The sequence below is a fragment of the Canis lupus genome, chromosome 16, assembly GCF_003254725.2.
Source record: "Canis lupus dingo isolate Sandy chromosome 16, ASM325472v2, whole genome shotgun sequence".
Lineage (NCBI taxonomy): Eukaryota > Metazoa > Chordata > Mammalia > Carnivora > Canidae > Canis > Canis lupus.
Genome location: NC_064258.1, coordinates 54303272 through 54313780, shown reverse-complemented (window position 1 = coordinate 54313780; position 10509 = coordinate 54303272).

Below are 10509 nucleotides of genomic sequence, written 5' to 3'. Positions count from 1 at the left end.
TCTGAACTTTAATCTTTAGACATTTGCCCCTGTGCTCTTTTATTTTCCTATTCCCCAGATGATAGGTTAAAGCAGGAATTAGGGGCTCAGCAAACTTGCCTGGTTTCATGAGTTACGCAAAGAAAATGACCACTTGCGTGGGTGCACCCTGGTGTACCTGAAGAGCCCCCAGGCGTGAAGTCACTGGGCCCTTCTTTCCCATGAGAGCAAAGAGGCCTCTCCCCCTTGGAATATGTGTAGTGGATACACCTCCCACTGCTGTGTCTGCTGAGTAGAGTTGGAAATAGGGTCTGGGAGGAGTAATAAAGGACCTGAGACGAAGCCTCTGCTCCTTCTGAAGGCTCCCACTCCGTGCCCTCCTCCCCTAGGAGGCCTGGAAGTGCTGTAACCTACCTGGGAAAGGACGGGAGTGCAAAGCACCCGAGAGAAGTTGATGGCAGTGAGTCCAGAGGAGGATCCTACGATGTCCTGAGGGATCCGAAGCAAGGTCTTGTGCTCAGGGGAACTAGATCCCGTTAGAAGACGCCCCCAAGTTATGCGGGTTTGAGAAGTTTTAGGGCTTGTACCATTGCTGCAGCTTCTGTCACTACTTTTAAGACTCCCCTAACTGTTGGGGCGCCGGGGTGGCTCAGTCGGTTGAGCGTCTGCCTTGGGCTCAGGTCATGATCCCAGGGCCCTGAAATGGAGCCCTGCCTCCGGCTCCCTCCTCGGGGGAAGTCTGCTTCTCCCTCTCCCTCTGCCCCTTGCTCCTCCCTCTGTACGCTGGCTCTCTTGCTCTCCTTCAAATACATACGTAAATAAAATCTTTTAAAAAAAATGACTCCCTCACTGTTGCACTACTCCGTATGCAGAGACAAGCAGGGACTATGATGCTGAGTGGGAAGCCTGCTCACCTGCTATTAAAAGTTCACAAATGCTATTCTGTTGGGAGAGGTTGATGACTACGTGATCGTTGCTCCCAGCTCAGCGTCAAGAACTCTATATTCAGGTAACACCAGCTGTTGTAATAGAGAAACATCCAAATTTGAGTAGCTCAATGAAAATAAGAGTTCATTTCTTGCACCTGCGAGGAGCCAGGTGGTGGTCCTGCAGCTTTCCGTGTGGTGTGACTGGAGGACCCAGGTGCATCTCATCCCAGGACTGCCATCCCTGGGTGCGCAGCCCTTCTACCTGGCTGGTCAGGGTTGGGAAAAGTGGAGAAATCTTACCTGCTTAGTTAGCTTGGCCCAGAGGTGACACATAACCACCAAGTTCTAGATCCTGAGGTGAGAACTAATTGCAGGACCACGTGTAGTGGGAAAGAGTGTTCTCTTGGGGGGGGGGGGGGTCACTTATCAGAAACAACCGTGAGGGGCACCTGGGTGGCTCAGTGGTTGAGGGTCTGCCTTTGGCTCAGGGTGTGATCCTGGGGTCCCAGGATCGAGTCCCATGTCTGGCTCCCTGCTTCTCCCTCTGCCTGTGTCTCTGCCTCTCTCTCTCTGTGTCTTTCATTAATAAATAAAAAAATAAATATTAAATAAAACAAAACAGCAACTATGAGCTGGGCAAGGAGCATAAATCTTGCAGAGCTAGTTTTCCATCCCATTTTGCTTATGCTCCCCAGTGTGGCCTGACTCATGCCCTGCTTGATTCCACACTGGGAAGAACCCATTCATTCTTCTGAACATTTTATATATATTTTTTTGCCTATCTTGCCATGTGTCTAAGCATTCAGGATTTTCTGAAGGTGAGCGTATTAGGTTTTAAGCGTTAGGATTCAAAACACCTTACCAGGCCTTAGAGTTACTTGACAAATCTAATCTATGGAGTATTCAGAGCAATTTTTACTTTTTAAGTTTCAGTGAAGGAGAGCCCTGTTCACATGGATTTCCTTTTCTCCCCCTGGTTGCTGCTGTTTGTATCACTTGATGTCCTTTGAATACGCAAAAGATCTCCCAGTGAACGCTGCTCCAAGCTCTTGCCCGCCTGGGATCCAGTGTTGTCCATGCCATTTGGACCTGGAAGAGACATCTGGGAGTCAGGTGGTTTTAACGAGTTGAGAGCCTCGAAGCTGCTGGGATGCCGTAGCTTCCCCACAAGGAGCACAAGCAGGGTTTGCTTCACTGGAAGCGCATCACAGGAGAACGCGCACACAACTCGGCCCCCTCGACTGCCTTGCTGGTCCTCCAACTCCCCAAGCAGCTTCCTGTTGCAGGGTCACATTCTCCTTTATTCCTCTGCCTGGATTATTTCCTCTGTTACTCTCCAGTCCCTAGATCTTTCTGATACACAATCCCATCGGCGCCCCTGACTACCCTCTTGAACGTTATACTCTTGTTCTTCGTTGCCCTTTTACTTGGCAGCATCATTACTGATCGCTCTCGTGGCCCCCCCCCCCGATGGGTATATACACACTTATATACAAGTGTCCATATACGACAGATGGGGGGGTGGTTCTGTTTGTTTTGTTTTATCCATATCTCCACATAATGGGACTTGAATACATGTTTATTGGATGAATTCATGTAAAGCCAGAAAATGAGTCTGATGGGTAACTTCGTTACTCGCTTACACAGGTACCTCCTAGTAGTGTTGCTCGATGATAATGCTTAATATTAAATAATGGAAGATAGGATAGGGGTCGGGAGTAACTTACATTTGAAACGGTTGGGCAGAGGACAAATTCTTAGAAGTTTATAAAATCTTTTGCCTGTCTTACATTTCCAGTTGGAGAAAAGGATCACAGAAAAGTGCACAAAATATTTGTATATAGTCCAATGAATAATCACACAGTGTGCGCCTCTGTAACCACTACCCCAAGCCGCCCTCCCCTACCTCTTCTGGATCACAACTCTCTCCACTGCCTTCATTTTTGTGTCCTTTTCTCGCTTTCCTTGAAAATTCTCCCACTTGTGTTGCATCATATGAGCAGCAGCATTATGAGCAGTTCCGCTGTCAGCAACAGCAGGAGCTCAGTGGCTAACAAAGCCAAACCTGTATTTCTCGTATTGATGAGGGTTTGTGGTTTGGCCTAGGATATACTCCTCATGTGCCTTCCTTCCAGAATCCAAATTAAAAAGAACACTTCCTTTTGAAACAGCCAAGAGCAGAACAGGGAGAAATGCTCAATGCCTCTTGGAGCCTCCGATTGAATGTGACAAGCATCGTGTCTACTCATTTAAATGGCTCAAGAGTGGCACATGGCAAAGCTTTTGACCCAAACTCAAAAGGGCGAAATGTCAATTCAATAAGGAAATAGTGCAAGTCTCGTGTACTTCATGATCCTCTTATGGGGAAGAGGGAGGGAGTTCTTGGGAGTAATGACATAATTTATCGCACATCCCTAAGCAATATAGTTTAGTTTTGCTTGGTTATGAACATAAGTGAATCTTACCAAAGCAAGTTTTTGTGTCTTGCTGCTTTGGCTCGGCAGTAAATTTGAGAGATTCATGAGTGTTTTTGTGGGAAGCTATAGTTTATGCATTTTCGTTGTGTAGTGATAATTATAATACAGTAATACATGACAATCCATAGTCTGCAGAATTTCTTTATGTGTTCTACTGTTGATGGACGGTTTACTGTGAGTATTCTTACACAGGTGGCCTAGTGGGTATGTCTGTGTTTTTCCAGGAGAGACATGTCCAAAGATTTTTGCTTGCATAACATGTAAAAGATTTTTTTTGGGGGGGGGGGGGAAGACGAGAATGGTAAATATTATTAGACAACTAGAATTTCTCATCTTGTTAAAATAATCTAAAGGATGTAATTTTGACATAAATATTAACATTTTTAAGTATAAGGTTTCACATTAAGGAATGTATCTAAATGTGTCAAGTATAGGAATAGAAAGACCCTAATGATTGATAGTCATAACCGTTTGTTATCTAATGAACAAATCCTTCCTTAATATTAAAAATGTTATCATTCTTTTTTTCTTCTTAAAATATTTACATTCCTTTTCCCCAGTAAAATGTGTCCTACTGGGTATTAGTACAGATACCTATTTTCAAAAGTCTTTTACTGGTAACTCTACCACACTTCTATGCAGTCAAATATGTGCATAAAATTTTTCTGGAAAACTCATCTTCTGCGGGGCTGAGTTACCAGCTTTTTTAAAATTATTTTTTAAAGATTTTATTTATTTATTCATGAGAGACAGAGAGAGGCAGAGACACAGGCAGAGGGAGATTTAGTCTCCCTACAGGGAGCCTGATGCAGGACTGGATCCCAGGACCCCGGGATCATGCCCTGAGTCCAAGGCAGATAGATGCTCAACCGCTGAGCCACCCAGGCGTCCCAAGGGTTACCAGCTTTGAAGCCAGAGATATCTGGGTGTGGATTCTGGTTCTGTCACCTTCTAGGTATGTGAACTTGGGTAAGTTACAGTCACTTTTTTTTAAGATTTTATTTATTCATGAAAGACACAGAGAGGCAGAGACATAGGCAGAGAGAGAAGCAGGCTCCTCCCCATCAGGGAGCCTGATGTGGGACTCGATCCCTGAACTGGGATCACACCCTGAGCCAAAGGCATACACTGAACTGCTGAGCCACCCAGGTGTCCCTACAGTCACTTTCATAACAGACTGGCCTGCCCCCACATCATGTCTGATGTTGACTGAGTTGTATGTACTGGCATTAGTATGCATGTTTTGCACATATTCAACTCCCTGCTAAATGAGCTCATAACAACTCTAAGAGGGAGATGCTATCATCCTTCGCATTGTAAGGAGAAGGAAATGAGATAGATGAGCAACTTGCCCGAGATCATGAGGGTGTTTAGTGATAAAGCCAATACTCAAACCCTGCATCTGCGCCAGAGCTTGAATGCTCCTTCATACAGGCTGTGCTGTGTCCTCAGAAACACGGGAATGATCATAGCTTTCTTTCAGAATTGCTGTGAGGAAAGACCTGTGGGGAAAGGACCTTCTAGCACTCTTGGCATATAGCAGGTTTTCATTATTTCTATGAAATGTCAGGCATGTGGCTGAGTTAAGGGAACAGAGCTGAATCCTTAGAGGCTTTAAAGTGTCTCAGCAAAGAGACTTTTTTTTTTCTCTTACATATAATTATAGAACAAGTTAGGTAGTTATTTCACTAAATGCAAATCGGTGAGTCTGCACCCATGTTTTCTAGTAAAAAATGGAAAAAGACCACTTTCTTAGCTCAGTCAACTTATTAATGACCATGAAAAGTATGGAAAAACTTGCCCTTACTATAACCACCTGAAATAAACAGAACCAGGAAAAAAAAAAAAAAAAAAAAAAAAAAGATCAAGACATAAAACTTTGGCTGGAAGTGGGTATGCAAGACAAAATGCACCAGTCAGTGAAGGAGATGATTTTCTTCTGGCCCTTGCGATTGTGAGAACATTTATTTCTGCAGAAAATTGTCTCGAGGAAAAGGAAGAAGGCTAGGAGAGTTAGAGAGGTAAGCAAGGAAGTCATTAGGAAGCTGGAAGCCTTTAGTTCTTGGAATGTGTGGGGAGGTGATCCCTTGAAGTTGCTGCTCCTCAGAACTTCAAAAGTAGTGAGATTTCTTTATTTTTACTTCTTCCTCTTCCTCTTTTTATTTTTATTTTATTTTTTTTATTTTGAGATAGAGAGCACGAGTGGCAGGGAGAGAGAATCTCAAGCCAACTGTGCTAAGTGCAGAGCCCAGTGTAGGGCTTGGTCTTACCACGGTGGGATCATGACCTGAGCCAACACCAAGAGTTGACTGCTTACCCTACTGAGCCACCCAGGAGCCCCGGTAGTGAGATTTCTTAACCACTGCTTCCTTCTGGGAGCACAGGACTCAGAAAGTCCCACACTGTCCTTGGTATTAGGATTGCAGAGGAAACTCAGAATCCTCCAACACCACGGGTTGTCATCCAGGAGGTGCCGTGGTCACCCTAACACGTCAGAAACCTCATCAGGAAACTAAGAGATGAGGAGCCTGAAGCACATCTATGTCATGTGAATTCTGATTTACAACCCAAAATCGATAGTTCACAAACCACCGGCTCTTCACACTTGATTGTATCACATCAATAAATTCAATCGAACCAATTTTCCATCAAGTTCTAAATATTTATTTGCACAACCTTATTAAAACCCTCCATAATCTTTCTGACGGTGAAACAAAGCTATAACTGCTACAGGTTGTAAAAGCTTCCCGGTGCTCATCCTTAGCAATTAGCAAATCAGTGGTGGGGCACCGGGGTGGCTCGGTTGGTTAAGTCACCAACTCTTGATTTCAGCTCAGTCATGACCTCAGGGTCATGAGATCGAGCTCCCCTTGAGCTCTGCATGGGGTTTGGAGCCTGCTTAAGATTCTCTGTCACTTCCTCTCTCACCGCCCCCCTCCTCCGTCTCTAAAAAAAGAAAAAGAAAAAGAATCAGTAGATTTTTTTTTTTTATCCTCATCCAGGAGGATTTTTGTCGCCCACCCAGCAACCTTGATTCTGAAGCAGAGGCTCCAACTTCTGCAGCATCAGAATGTCAGTGGCGGCCCAGCGCTATGTCATTACCTTGACATCCTGACCCTGACGTCATAACACTGATGTCATGATGCTGACATCACTTTCCTCCCTCACCTCAGGTAGGTATTTTATCTCACAAGGGGGATGAGGACAGTAAAATAAGACGTTGCAGTGGGAGAGAGAGAGAGGGCGAGAGAGAGCGAGAGCGTGCACACATTCACAGTTATTATGGTGTAGTTATAATTGTTCTATTATTAGTGATCCTTGTTAGGCTTTTACGGTGCCTAGTAGATAAATCACACTTCTTAGTTCCTATGTATCAGGAAAACTAGTATATTCAGGGTTCGGTGCTAGCACAAGAAGTCCCACGTATGCACCCTCGCCCAGTTTTGCCTCAGGGTAACACCTTACGGGGCTGTCAGCAGAAGAAATGCAGGCCCTACAAGCTTGACAAAGTCTCATAGAAAGAGACCAATGCATCCAGTGCATTGCTGTTTCACTGAACTGTTTAGTGAGATGGCACCCGAGAAGAATTTTCTAGATAAATGAAATATTTTTATTCACTGTAACCTCTAAAGTCACTGCACAGGGAAGTAATTTTCACTGATAGAGTTTTCCAAGTTTTTATTTATTTATTTATGTATTTATTTATTTATGTATTTATTTATTTATTTATTTAGGATTTCATCTATTTGGTGCAGAGAAAGTGAGAACAAGCAGGGGGGAGAGGGTATAGTTTTCCAAGTTTCTTAATTTTTTTTTTTTTAAGATTCTATTCTTTCATTTTTTTGGTGCAGAGAAAGTGAGAACAAGCAGGGAGGAGAGGGTATACTTTTCCAAGTTTCTTAATTTTTTTTATTTTTATTTTTTTTTATTTACGATAGTCACAGAGAGAGAGAGAGAGAGAGAGGCAGAGACACAGGCAGAGGGAGAAGCAGGCTCCATGCAGGGAGCACGACGCGGGATTCGATCCCGGGTCTCCAGGTCTCCTGTGCCTGGGCCACAGGCAGGCGCCAAACCGCTGCGCCACCCAGGGATCCCAGTTTCTTAATTTTTTAAAAAAGATTTTATTCATTTATTTGGTACAGAGAGCGTGAGAACAAGCAGGGGGGAGAGGGTATAGTTTTCCAAGTTTCTTAATTTTTTTTCTAAGATTCTGTTCATTCATTTGGAGCAGAGCGAGCACAGCGGGGAGGAGAGGGAGGACTCCCAGCCGAGCGGGGAGCCCGACGTGGGGCGGGAGCCCAGAGCCCGGGATCACCACCCAGCGGGAGGCAGCCGCCCGCGCAGTCGCCCAGCGCCCGAGTCTCGGGATCCGGGAAGGTCTCCTCTACGGGGAAACGCAGTGACGTTACAGGGTCTCTCGGGGCCTCGGGGCGCTGTGCTCCGCGCAGACCCCACCCTCAGGCGCCCCGGTTCACCTGAGCCTCGGACGCTTCTGGGCCGGCGCGGCCCTTGCACATTCCTGGAGCTCCGGCGCCCCCTGGCGACGCGCTCGGGGACCGCACGGAGCGGCCGCAGGCTCCCAGCTTCCAACCCGAGGCGCTGAAGTCACCCAAGACCGCGCACCTGTCAGTTCACGGTCTTACCTCGCATAGAAATTGCTAAAATCTGGGGTGGCTCAGCGGCTTAGCGCCTGCCATTGGCTCAGGTCATGACCCCGGGGTCCTGGGATCGAGCCCCACGTCGGGCTCCCTGCACGGAGCCTGCTTCTCCCTCTGCCTGTGTCTCTGCCCCCCTCTCTCTCTCTGTGTGTCTCTCATGAATAAATAAAGAAATAAAATCTTTTTTTAAAAAAAAGAAATTGCTAAAATCTTTCCAGAGTGTTGAGGTAAGAGAATGTCTAAGCTCATGAACTGAGAGGAGCCTCAAGAACCAGTGTCTTGGAAAAACAGGGCACGTCTGTCCTGAGAGGTACTTGCAGAGTTAGATCTGTCTTATCACATGGGTGTCCCTGCTGCCAGTAAATGCCCCCCCTTCCCTGAAAGGAGGCGGGTGCCCGGTGGCCCAGTCGGGTAAGGTCGACTCTGGGTTTCAGCTCAGGTCACGGTCTCAAGTGGTGGGATTGAGCTCCCCATCCGGGTCTGCACTGACTGTGGAGCCTGATGAAGGTTCCTTCTCTCCCCCTGCCCCTCCCTGGCCCTAAGAAAACCAAGGACAAAAATAAGAGGTCATCGAAAATTCTATGAAAAGCAAACCCACTAACGGTATGAAGTTCTGGGCAATCTGAACGACCCTGTGGCCCTACAGTAGAGAGCGTGCAAGCATTTCGCCTTCATCCTTTTCAGGTTCTTATGTTTTAGAGATAATCTCGTTTGAATAGCATAAAGACAGGTTTTATTTATTTTATTTTCTTTTAAAGATTTTATTTATTTATTCATGCGAGACACGAGAGAGAGAGAGACAAGCAGGCTCCATGCAGGGAGCCCAACGTGGGACTCGATCCCAGGACTCCAGGATCATGCCCTGGGCTGAAGGCAGGAGCTCAACCACTAAGCTACCCAGGCTTTTAATAATCCAGTCTCAACATCTGTATCTTTTCATTCATGGTTAAAGGAATGCCAATTTATTTGAACTTATTCTCTCTTCTCTGTACGTGGCATATGATCTCTGCTTATTTTCTACTGTTATCTTTTTTCCCCTCTTTTTTTTTTAAGATTTTATTTATTTATTCATGAGACATACAGAGAGAGAGAGAGAGAGAGAGAGAGAGAGGCAGAGACACAGGCAGAGGGAGAAGTAGGCTCCATGTCAGGAGCCTGATGTGGGACTCGATCCCGGGTCTTCAGGATCACGTCCTCGGCTGCAGGCAGACACTCAACCACTGAGCCACCTGGGCTGCCCTCGTTTTATTTTCAAACGATTGAGCCCTTTAGTTGTATTTGATTTTTAGTTAAAACATTTAGTGTACCACACCCGGTGCTCATTTTATTTAATTTTTAATTCATTGATTTTTAAAAAGTCACGGAAACCGTGAAATGTTACCAAGCGCATGTAACAAATTCTTCATGATACTTTTTTTTTTTTTTCATGATACTTAAATGAACACTGAGGCATGTAAAGTCTAAAGAAATGTGAGCTCGGTGAGCACCGGGAGGTTTGTCTCCGTCCATTGCTGCATTCCCGGCCTCTGGTAGAGCTGGCAGGTGTGTGCGGGCCCATGAACACTAGCCACATTCACCTGCTTGGGGCCTACATGCAACCGCTGTCCATCCTATTTCTTTTGAATTTAATAACATAAATGTGATATCACTCTGACGTCATCACTACAAACAGCTTTGTTCGGATTTACTGACATAGTTACCAATTTCTCCACTGACCATCACTTCGTGCCTTTCCCATCATTCTGAAGTCGGTCTGTTCAACGTTCTTTTTGATAAAGGGCTGATGTTGGCAACGCTCGCTCTTAGTTTTTATTCATCAAAAAAATACGTTGTTTTTTTCTGTGTGGTTGAAAAGTGCTGCAGGGTGATTGGTTCCAGGCTGACTGTTATTTTCTCCCAACACGGTAAAGATTATTTGCCATAGGCTGAATTCTTACGTTGGAATCCCAGCCCCCAGGTGACGGTGTTCGGTGGGGCCTGCAGGTGAGTAGGTCACGAGGCCAGAGTCCTGTGAATGAGATGGGTGCCCCCGTGACCCCACTGCCACGTGAGGTTGCTACCTGCAAGGGGGCCCCGATCTCAGACTTCCAGCCTCCAGAACTCTGAGAAATAAATCCTCTGTATTTGTAAGACATCCAGTCTGTGGTGTTTTCTGGAAGTGACCCTAACACCCTAAGCTAAGTATTTCTCTACCTTCCGCCTTGTCTTTTAGCTTCTGAGACTATATCTGCTGGTCTAATCATTTTATCTTTTTTAAAAGATATTTATTCATTTATTTATTGGAGAGAGTGAGAGAGAGAGGGAGAGCACAGAGGGAGAGAGAAAGGGAGAAGCAGGCTCCACGTTGAGCACAGAGCCGGATGCGGGGCTCGATCCCAGGACCCGGAGATCACGACCTGAGCTGAAATCAAGAGTCCTGTCCGATTTCTTTAAGTGAACCTCCCAGGTACTCCTTCCAGGACCCTT